The following is a 12,533-nucleotide window of genomic DNA, read 5'->3' as shown; positions in this document are numbered from 1 at the left end:
TCCTTTAAGCAAGATAGAAAGTTGAACTGAAAGAGTTAAAAAGAGAGTGAGAGAAAAGGAAATGGAAGTACCTCTTCTAGATGGCCTTCTGGAGTTCTTTAGCCACAAAATGCAGAAGAGATATGGGATGATAGTTATCAGGGGTGGAAGAATCAAGACAGGGTTCTTTTGAAGATGGGAAAGGCATGGTCACTTTTATAGGCAGGAGGGAAGTAGTCACTAGACTGGGAGAGATTGAAGAGATAAAGAGAGATTAGATTATAGAGGGGGAACTTACAGAAGAAGTTGGGATGGAATGGGATCACTTTTTGCAGGTAGAGTGATTTGCATTGGTGTAGTAGCAATTTAGATTTGAAGATCTTTCCCACCCATTAATAGGCCATGTGACCTGCTTATATCACAGGAAGCCTAAGACACATGTGGTGGGAGGAGCTTACTGGGAGGAAAAGGAAGTTATATCACAGGAAACGCTGAGAGAAAGCGCAGTTATGGCTGCTAATGGCTGCCGTTGTGATAGTTAGAACTGAACGGGCTGTGACTTAGCTGTACTGTGAGTTTGTGTTTGGGGAAGACCCCAGCAGAGGGTCAGAGACGTTTTGGGATGGCGAGGCTCCATGTTGTGATATCATGTTTTGGGCTCCTTGCTGCTATGATGAAGTGAGTTAACTGGCTGTGGGGGCTGAACATTTGGTTATGGGATATGGTTCTCTGGTGTTTGAATAAATGTTATACTTCTTCTACCTTCTTTGTGGAGACAATTATCATCTACATTGTTATTACTGCCTTACTGATACAATTGATAAGGAGTAGGACTCCTTCAAGAGAGACAAGAATAAAGAAGGACATAGTGACAGAAGGCACCTGAGTGATGTGAGATGATAAGAGATGAGGAAATAGGGAGAAAGGGGAGTTTTCTGAGAATGGCCTCAATTTTTTCCGCAAAGTATAAGGCAAACTTCTCAGCTAAGAGAGCGGAGGGAGGGAGAACCTTGGGAGATTTGAGGAAGAATGAGAGATTTGGAAGAGTCTCTGGTGAGAGGGAGAGTGAGTTGATTAGAGAGGTGTGGAAGGATTGCCTAGCAGCAGTAAGGACCCAGTTGAGGTTATATAACAAATTTTAGTGGACCCAACTAGAATAATTGTGTGATTTTCTCCACCTTTGTTCAGCAGCATTTTTTTGCAAGAGCAAGAGCCATAGATGGTGGGAATGATTCAAGACTGTGGCTCAGAGCACAATTGTCAATATGGTAAGGAACTTAAGAAGAGAGTAGTATAAAGTTGTGCTGGTTCACCAAGGAATCAGGATGGGGAAAGGAGGACAGTGTGGCTAGTGCAAGAGTGATGGCTTGGAAAGAACTGTGGATGAAGAACAGGGTTTTGTATAGAAAAGCAGAGAGCAAGGTAGAAAGCTAACAGAATGTGATCAGATAAAGGGATTTCAGAGTTCTCAAATATCTAAGTTGCATATTTGTATATGATGGCAAAATTAAGGGTATGAACATCTTTGTGTGTTGAGCTGGGGTGGAGGAGTAGGTTATGAAAAATAAGTTAGATGAAGAACAGAGAGATTAGGGTATTTGAAGAGTATCAGTATATATGTTGAAATCCCCTAGTATGAGGCTAGAGTGTGGGAAAAGAGAAAGACTGGGAATCACATACTACACTCAGTGAGGAAGGAAGGAGAATGTCCTGAAGCTCTGTAGCAAACAGCTACCAGAATTTTGATTGGATGGTAGATGTGGATTATATGGACCCAAAAGGGGACAGATTACTGAATAATGCTGGTAAAGGGAGACTCTGGAAATGGCAATAGGGAACAAGGAGTATTCAAACTCCCCCACTTCAAACCATGAATCAGGGAAGAATGAATGAAAGTCCAGTCAGTGCTGTGGCCAGGGAGACTGTGTCATCAGGAGAAAGGCAGGTTTCAGTGAGAGCCAAAAGATGGAAGGAATCAGAAAGTAAAAGATTTAAGATGAAAACAAGTTTTCTGCCTCTGGAACAGGCATTCCACAGGGCACAATGGAAGAAAGTGGGTAACATTTGGTGGGATTTTAGTTGGAGTGAGTAGTGGGGAGTTGTTATATATCTTCACTTGCTTGTGAATTGGATTTAAGTGAGGCAAGGTCTAGCAAAGCCTCACTCTCTCCTCCAGAGTCATTAAAGTCCAGTGGCAAGATAAAAGTCAAGGAATGGAGTTTGGATAATGACCTAAAGGATTTCAGAATCACTGGGATATGAACGGTATGATCAGATGAGCATTTGTCAATCATTAAGTGAAAAATTTAGAGAAATTTTCAAGGTCAGTTGTATTATAAACTAAGGATGGTGGCATTTCAGAGTTTGGGCAGTTCAGGTGAGGGGGCTAGAACCCGGAAAAAAAGGAATGGTGATAGTTTCCCTCCCCAGGCAGGAGACCAAGCTGGAAACTTGAAAGAATGGTGCTTCAACTCTTCCCACAGGATTTTGTTGTTGTTGTTCATCTTTTGTTCTCAAAGAGGATCAATGACATCACAAGAGACGAGACAGGAGATGCAGAGATAAAACAGTAAGGCACCTACCTCTCCATAAATGGAAGATGGATGCCACAAAATGGAAAGTGCTCCCCCATTTTACAATTGAGGAAAATGAGGCAGAATTTAAATGACTTGCCCAGGATCATACAATTAGTAAGTATCTAAGGCTGAATTTGAATTCAATTCTGAGTGTAGGCACAGCATTCTGTCCACTGTACCATCCACCTACCTAGGTAAGAACATGAGATAATCTGACAATCATCAAGATAAATTAAATTTAAAACTTGCCAGAGGAGAGATCCTGTTTCCATAGCAAGCCAGCAGCAAGGTTCCACCCCTGCCAGGTCTATATCCCAAAGACATCCAAAAAAAGGGAAAAGAACCTATTTGTATAAATATATTTACAGCACCTCTTTTTGTGGTAGCTAAGAATTGGAAATTGAGAGGATGCCCATCAATTGGAGAATGGTTTAAAAAAAAAGCTGTGACATATGATTTTAATGGAATATTATTGTGCTATAAGAAATGACAAGCAGGATGATTTTAGAAAAACCTGGAAAGACTTACATGAACTGATGCATAGTGTGTGGGACAGCAACTTCACCCCAAATTAAATTCAGAGGCTTCTCAAGTAGAAAGTAGAAATGAATTTTATAATGACCCCACTGGAAAGCACAGTCTCCCAACAGATAGACAATGGGTATGGAGAGGTGGTGCCCAGAGGGCAGAACTTAGCTTTATACCCTAATGCAAACAATCCCCACCCCACCACCTTTTACTTTCATTGATGGAGTTCAGGCTTGCAATCTAAACGTGGAAATCTACTACCCCAGGTACATTTTTGCCAATGCCAACTCTCAAAAACATTTTTATCCTTATTTGATGAGGCTCATGCTGGGGGCGGGGGGAGGGGCCGGGGTTCAGGCTTCTCTAAGTTTCAGATTCCTGTAAGTCAGGTGACTTTAGTACATAGAAACTTGGGCCTAGGGTCTAAGCTACTTTAGTAAGGTTATCTCTCTTGAGGAGCCTTCATATCACTCAATTTACAGAAAGGCTGAGGCTCAGATTTTACGAGAGATCTTCACTTATCCTACTCGATAGTGAAATGAACAGAACCAAAATGTTGCACGCAGTAACAGCAATATTGTTCAATGAAGTATTGTGAATGACTTAGCTATTCTCAGCAATACAATGATCCAATGATCCATCTTTTCCTGATGAAAAGACCAGACATGCATGGAATCACAGGAGCAAAGAGAAACATGAAAAGGTAAACATGAGTAAATAATCATAGAGTAAACAAGGACAAAGTGTTTATATTCTAATATGGAAAGATGATACGTGTCTCCTTTGTACTCTGTCATCATCTGGGGTCACAATAAGAGTCTTAATTACATAAAATGTCTGGGAATCATAATATCTTAAAAGAATGGAAAGGAAGGGGAAGAGGAATACACTGGGGGAGAAAGAAAGATGGAGATTAGGGGAAATTATCTCACATAATCAGAGTGGGTAATTAAAAGTCTACACAATCAAGGAGGGGTGGAAGGCAGAAGTGACATTTGAATCTGTCAAAGGAGGAAAAAATACACAGTTGGGTAGAGAAATGTATTTCACTCAACAGGGAAATAGAAGAGAATAGGAGGGAAAAAGGTAAAGAGGAGACAATAAAAGAGAGAAACATTAAGATGGGAATTAATCCTTTGCAAAACAAACCCTAACTGTGCAAAAATACCTCTGTTTGCATTGGCAAAGAATTGGAAACTGAGGGAAGTGCCTGTCAATTGAGAAGTGGCTGAACATATTATAACATATAAACGTGGTGAAATACTATTGTGTTATAAGAAATAGTAAAGAGGGTGGCTTCAGAGCAACCTGGAATGACTTGTATGAACCAACACAAAGTGAAATGAGCAGAGCAGGGGGAACAATTTATATAATGACAACAGTATTGTAAAGACAAGCACTTTTGAAAGACTTGGGAACTATCATCAAAGCAAGGACAAGCCAGATTTCAGAGGACCAATGATGAATTATGCCACTCTCCATTTTACATTGTATAAGTATATTGTACCCCTCAGCTATAATTAATATAACTAATAAGATGATCTTCACCTTGATATTTTTATCAGGGAAGAATACCTTTTTGTGTTATAGAATAAATCAAAGGTCTATACTGGGTGTGAACAATTCACATATATGTGTACATATGTGTAATCCAAGGAAAATTAGGAACCCCTGAGAAACCCCTAGCTACTGACAAGCACCCCCAGAAAGAATGGACTCAGATATCTTTGGTATTTAGCAAACCCCCTGGGACTCCGTGGCTCCTCCCTGGAATGTCAATAGATAGGACCATCCCACTGAGAGATAACTTGACAGACCCTTCCTGGGAGATATCCCTGGGACTCTGTGACTCCACCAAGGAATGTAAATGAGATTATCCCACTAGTACGATAACCTTTGTTCCTGTCCCCCCCCATTCTGTACCCCACACATATCCTATATAAGCCAAGCCATCACCCCAACACATTTGCCATTGATTTGTGGTGCCATACCCCGATGGCCACCGGCTAATAAATTCTCCACTTAAAACTTATACTCTGTGGTGTGTCTCGCTCGCTTCTGGTACAACAATGTGTGTGTATATGTGTACATATAAGTGTATATATGTATTATACGTATATACATATATGTATATGTGTGTGTGTGTATATATATATATATATATATATATATATATATATATGGAGAGAGAGAGAGAGAGAATCAATCAAACAATGAAGGTATAAACTAGGTAGAATTGAATGAAAGCAGATGATGTCACACAGGAAATGTCTTGTGAGTGGTGATTGAAGTAAAGCAGTCATCATGACCTATGGGACTTTGATAAAATAGCAAGGCAGTTCAGAATATGGTATTCTAATAACCAGCTTGTCTTGTGATAGAGCCCTCCGGCCATGTCCCTGGGAGGGAATCACTTGGTGGGGGGATGGGGGGATTGAGATGGAAGTGGGTCTTTGTCCTCCACCCAGCTTGACTACAGAATGATCTTGTGAACTTTGAAAAGTTGGAAAATTTAGAATTCCCTTGGGAGTTTGTGGCAATATCTCCAGAATAGCAAAGGTGACATCTGTGTCAGTATCTGAGGGCCAACTAGACATACCAGGACTCCACAAGGCACCAACCCTTGGAACACAGCTGTGAGCTTCGCACACAGCCACCTCTATCTCACTTCTCTCCTAGGGTGTGTGAGTTGTAAAGAGGGAACTTTATGAGGATTTCGCCAAAGGAGAAAAGGAGCTTTGAGTTACTCCTCTGCCTCTTGTGCTCTCTAAGTTTCAGTCTATTCTCCCCAAGGACTTTGAGTGTTCCTGGGAAGAGTGTGTCACAAACCTGTAGGGGGATGTTTTGGTTCTGTTATTACTACACTGTCTCAATAAGCTTTTCAAAACACTAATTATCTCTATTTAGCAAACTGACAATCAATGGGAGCTCCTGAACAATAGAACCAGAAAATTCCTAACCCTTGAGGGTTATCCCAAGAATTCCAAAGATAGAACTAGCCTACTGCTTTTTGGAGATCCAAAGTGAGTGGGAGTTGGGAAAGCAGTTTAGAGGAGGAGTTACAATGTAATGAATACTCGTTGAATGATTGTGATAACTTTATACAGTTAAACCAGACACATCATTTCTCAACAATGTGGACAAAAGTTTTAGAATCTGGAGACCTGGATATGAATACTGACTCCTACATTTAACTAGTTGCATGACCTTGGGCCAAGTCATTTAACCTATCTGATAGGTCAATGAAGGAGTGGTTAATAATTTTTATGAGAGGGTAGGTTTTGCATAGGTTAATCATTACTTTTTGTAGTTGAAGGACAACAGTGGTTTTTCATGTCATAGGTTATGGTTAAAGTCCATATTAAAATAATGAAAATAATAATTATCTTTTTATTTTTGCTTTTCCTCATTTATAAAATGGGGAAAATAACTTATGCTTTATAAATGTTAATCATTACATGAATGCAGAAGCACTTATTAAACTTTATACCAAGCACTATGATAAATTCTAAGGATACAAATATAAAAGGAAATTATATATAAAATATATTATATGAAATATAAAAATATAAAAGTCCCTGCACTGGAGGAGCTTATATTCTAATGGGAGAGTAGTGGTATAAAGGAGGTGTAAAAGGTATAGCCTTAGATCTCCCCTCTCTGTGCCTGGCTATCTCTCATCTCTAGAATTCTCTGATCTTTCACTTCCACCTTACACTTTCTCTGGCTTTCTTCGAGACTCAGCTCAAAGCTGAGGATTTTCATGACACCCCACCCCCAGCTTCTAATACCTTGCCTTTTCTGATTACCTTCTTTCTACTCTCTGCAAATCTTGTGTCTATCTGTTTGCACATTGCAAACTCCATTACAAAGTGCCCTCTTTTAGGGCAGAGATTGATGAGGTTTAAGAAAAACGATGATGGTAGGGAACCATAGGTTTTTAGGGGTGCTTGGGACCCCAAACACCCACATGCCGGGTCCTGATGAAAAAAAAATTCGACTCAAGACTTCTCAGCCAAGGAAAAAGACAAAATTTATTAAGGATTCACCATAGTGGGTTTGTCTTAAGAAATCTTACCCTTTGTGACCTTGTTTTCACAAGCAGGCCAGATTCAAGATTGAATCTGAGCACCTTCACAGAGGCAAGATGAAACTTATATACACAAAGATTGTAGGAGGGATCTAGGGTGGTCCTGGGGTGATGGGAGGAGGGGTTTAGGGAGGGTCTTGAGGAGGAGTCCAAGGAAGATCCAGATGGGACTGGGGTTACCAGAGGTCAAGACTCCAGGAAACAAGAGAATAGGATTTTGGTGGGATTAAGGGTGGGAAGCAGCTGGGCTAGGCCAGGCAGAGATTTGGGCCTAGTGATAAGGAAAGGCTTATGGCGTTAGGGGAAGGCCAGATCTAATGGGAAGATTCTAGGAGAGCTTGAGGGGGCTCCCAGGGACTGTATCCCATCAGGTTCAAGGGGTTTCCCAGAGACTGTATCCTCATCACTCCCTCCTCAAACAAATAGAACCTGGGGCAGCAAGGTGGAGCAGTGAGTAGAGCACCAGCCTTGGAGTCAGGAGGACCTGAGTTCAAATCTGGCCTCAGACACATGTACTAGCTGTGTGATCTTGGGTAAGTCACTTAATCCCAATTGCCCTGCCAAAAAAGCAAACAAAGAAAAAGAAACCAAATAGGACCTAAATTCTTTTGGGGTCCAAGGGGGTTCCCACAGTCTAAAGCCCATCAGAGATGATGTTTTTTTTTTCCTTTTCTGCATTTAGCACAATGCCTAGCATATAGCAAGTACTTAATAAATACTTGTTGACTGACGACTGAATGTGTGGATGCTACCCATTCCAATCTATCATTCAGTAGAAAGAGTTCTGGCTTTGGAGTCACAGTAACTGGGTTTATATCTTGCCTGTTAAAATCTCTGTAAGCTTGGACAAGACATTTAACCCTTTGGGCCTTGCTCAACTCTAGAATGAAGTTGTTGGACTACATGGCTTCTGAGATCCTGTCTATTTCCAAATCTATAGTCTTACCTGTTTTATTCCATCCTTGGCCTAGTCTTATGGGATTTACTAGACTCCTCATCTGCTTTCTGTAAATTCAGTTAGCTGTCTGAAGCCACTCCCACCTCCCTTCTCTCCTAGTCCTAGTTAATGATGTCTCTCCTACTGCCACCAATGGCCCTGTGTGACACATCTCATCTACTTCCAAGTTTTGATGGTCATGAGACTTAGCTTGGCAGCCATCACCAACCAATGAGAGCATCCCTTTCCTTTGCTTGTCAAACGAACATTCAGTAATCTTAAAATCTCGAACTCTCCTCATATGTTTCCACAGTTGCTTGCACTTACAGGCTTTTTGTTGCTGCTACTGCTGCTGTTATTATTTGTGGCTGTTAGTTGATGTTTGAGAGTGCCAGATGTTGGAGTGCAGGATAATTGGGACATTACCATATTTGTAAGGGCTTCTACTTCTCAATTATCTCCTTCTTATGGTTTATTGAGTGGACTTAATAGAAGGCTCTTGTTTTCCTTAAGAAAGAGTATTATGCAACAAACTGAGTTTTCATACTAAACTGTGCCCTTAAAGTACTTTATCTTTGTCTTCTTCCTTAGTTGTCTCATTAAGCTTAGATAAATATTCAAGTCTAGTAGCAACACTATAGGAATAGTCTCATTAACAGTCATTTACCTTTTTTTTTCTTCAGAGTAAACACAAATGATCTGTCTATTCTAAAGGGGAATTACTCCCAGGAGGTCTAGGCCAATGGGTCCTCTACTAAATTGTCATGGATTAAACTGTAGAATCCAAGAACCATTGTGTTTAAAGGGACCTCCTCCATCCCATTCTGTGTATCCCTCCCAGAATGAGGAGGATCTATTGTTAAAATGTAATTGGAGATTTCTTCCAATTGTCTTGAATTTATAGAGGGAAGAGAACTTGATCTTGGTAACTTTCCCCACTCCAAAATGTACATAATCAAATAGTAACTCACATAGCACTTTATAACTTTCATAGCACTTTAAGTGTTATAGGAAGGAACAAGCATTTATTGAGCACCTACTATATGCCAGGTACTGTGATGAGTTCTTTACAAATATTATCTCATTTGATCCTTACAATAATCATTCTAGCTAAGTTTCTCCATTTTACAGATGAGGAAACTGAGATGGAAAGAGGTTAAGTGACTTGCTTTGGGTCACTTAGCTAGTAAGTGTCTGAGGCTACATTTGAACTCAGGTCTTTCTGACTCCAGGCCCAGCACTATATCCACAGTACCACCTACTTGGTTTTTTTGTTTGTTTGACTTCTGATAGTCATTTCTAGATCTACCTAGTCCCCCACCCTGAATTGAATCCTCTCTCATAACCAAAACACAAACTAACAAACAACCAAAAAAGTCAGTTAAGCAAAAACAAATTTATATAGTGCCCATAATTGAGAGCTTCTCCAAAATTCTGCCACTGAGTACCTTGCCTCTCTTCTGCTAGGAGGATTGTTATTCAGTCTCCAGAACCAAGATTAGTTGTTACTTGTCATTTTACAAAGAAGAAAAACTTAGACTCAGAATGACTCAGGTTCTCATAGACAGTAATCTGTTAGCAGATCTGGGTGTGAATCCAAGTTCTCCAGCTACAAATTCAGTACTCTTTCTGCTACACCTACAAACTTGTTGTACCTACAAGCTTGGGATGATGTTATCAGTCAGTTTCACCAGCTTTTGATCAGTTTCTAGAGAGAATGAATTATACAACAGGATCTTTTTGCTGGTAAGCAAACATCCTTTAAAATGCACTGATAGTAGGTCAACAAAAGCATAGATGGCTGCTGCTAGTCAAATAACAATCTGAACGGAACTGAATGTTCAAGTTAAAAGTCCAATGTCAGGCTTTCAAAATGCAAGAAAGCAAACAGGAAGGAATGCCACGCCTTAAGAAGCTATACTAAAATGTAAAAGATGACTATGAATTGACCTATTAAAATGCAAAATGCAATCACGAATCAGTCTTAAAGCTTCCTTCTTTAGTCAAACAATTCTGATGGGAGTACCACCCCTGGATGCCACAGGCAAAGGGGAAGAAACAGCCTCCGGGTAGTGTAGCTAAATGGAAGAATAGGAAAGCTAAAAAAAATTTAAATAGGGCCTCTAGAAAAGAACCAAGTTCCTCTTGATTATCTATGGTCATATGAAAAAATGCTCTAAATCACTATTGATTAGAGAAATGCAAATTAAAACAACTCTGAGGTACCACTTCACACCTATCGGATTAGTTAATATAACAGAAAAGGGAAATGACAAATTTTGGAGGGGATGTGGAAAAATTGGGACACATGCATTGTTGGTGGAGTTGTGAATTAGTCAAACCATTCTGGAAAACAATTTGGAATTATGCCCAAAGGACTATAAAACTGTGAGTATCTGTTGATTCAGAAATACCGCTACTGAGTCTGTGTCCCAAAGAGACCAAAGAAAAAGGAAAAGGAGCAATGTGCATAAAAATGTTTATAACAATTCTTTTTGTGGTGTCAAAGAATTGGAAATTGAGAGGATGCCCATCAGCGGGGGAATGGCTAAACAAGTGGTGGTGCATAATTGTGATTGACTGCTGTTGTGCTATGATAAGTGATGAGCAGGATGCAAAATAGAGTGAGCAGAACCAGGAGCACATTATACACAGTAATAGCAATATTGAAACTTAACTTAAGAATGTTATGTTATTTAGACAGTATAGAGGTAACATTGGTAGTGCATAGAAGACCTCAGTCAGAATAACTTGCTGTCACCATCCCATCTCTGAAGTCTCTGAAATATATGGCTGTGTGGCCTTGGACAAGTTACAGCCTCTAAATGCACTACACAACTCTTTAAGTTGCCAAACATATACCTTGTCTGAACATTGTTATATGCATGTTGTCTCCCCCCATTAGAATGTGAATTCCTTGTGGTTGTCAGGATCCAAGACTACTCCTTTCTTTTTAAACCTCCCCTCTTTTAGGAGATACTCTGTTTTCCAGAGCTAAGGCCCAGCAAGGGAGTTGTGCCCTGAGCTTGGCATAACAATAGTCCTTTGTGCTCACCCTCTGGATGAACACTACTGCTACTGATTCACAGAACTGATGGTCCCTGAGCTTGGGCAAGCACCAACAAGCCTAGACATGAAGCCCTGCTATGAACAGACTTTTTGTCAGTAGACAACTTTGCCTCAATGTCGCTGTTATGCCTCACCATTGTTGCTACGCTACACTGATTCTTTGTCTAGTCACAAATATATAAGTCAAAGTTTAGTCCCACTGCCTTGGGTCTTCTACTAGAGGAGGTCCCTGACACATGTATCTGATTTCTCTCCCCCAATGGAATAAAGAAAGCTTTTTGCTTTTAACCTGTGTGACCTCTTTGGTATTTTTGGAGTTAACAGCAGTTGCAAAATCTCTGTAACTCTTTGACCATTTGTTACCAGAGTTGACTTGGTCAAGGTTGTTTTTGCCTTTCTTTGTATCCCCAGTACTTACCACAATGCCTGACACATAATAATTAATGAATAAATGATGGTTGACTATGCTGACTCCAGCAACAAGCTTTTATTAAGTGCAGACCATATGCCACTGGGATAGACTAAAGATAGGAAGACCAAAGAGAAACAGTACCTGCTCTCAAGTTTATATTCTAATGGAAAAGGCAAAAGGGACTAGAGATCCAAAGATAGACTAAGGCTGGATATAGAGATAGGAGAATCATGGGTATAGACAAGATAGTTGAATCCATGGAAGTGCATGAGGTCACCAAGTGAGACAGCATAGAGGAGCGAGAAGAGAAAGGTCTTCAGGGACAGACAACCACAGCTAGTGGATGTAGTATGGATGAAGATGAAGCAGAAAAAAGACTGGGAAGGGGCAATCAGACAAATAGGAATAGAAGAACCAAGAGCCACAAAATCCTAAAGAGGAATGTCCAGGAGGAGAAGGAGGTCAGTGTCAAATGCTGTGAAGAGGTCAAAAAGGAGTAAGGATTGACAAGAGGTAATCAGATATCAGTTGAGATCATTGGTAAATTTGGAGAGAGCAGTTTTAGTTGAATGAGTCTAGAAGCCAGACTGCAGGGTTTTGAAGAGAGTGAGAAGAAAGGAATTGGAGACAATGAGTGTAGATAACTTTTTCAAGGAGTTTGGTGGAGAAAGGGAAGAAAGATAAAAAAATGATTCCAAGTGGGGATGGTAGGATTTAGTGAGAACTTTTAAGGATATGGCAACAATGAGTATGTTTGTAGATAGAGAAGGAACCGGGGAGGGAGAAAGAGAGAGAGAGAGATCTGGAGAAGATAAGAAAGAAGAAATAGGATTAAGCGGTTTAGAAGATCTTGTAGAGAAGGATCTTTTCTTTATCAGAGAGTGGAATACACAAAGAGATAGTATGGGATGATATCTGGGAGTTGTAAGATGAGAAAAGGAG

The sequence above is a fragment of the Trichosurus vulpecula genome, chromosome 7 (assembly GCF_011100635.1).
Source record: "Trichosurus vulpecula isolate mTriVul1 chromosome 7, mTriVul1.pri, whole genome shotgun sequence".
Taxonomy (NCBI): Eukaryota; Metazoa; Chordata; class Mammalia; order Diprotodontia; family Phalangeridae; genus Trichosurus; species Trichosurus vulpecula.
Note: the sequence above shows the minus strand (reverse complement) of the source record.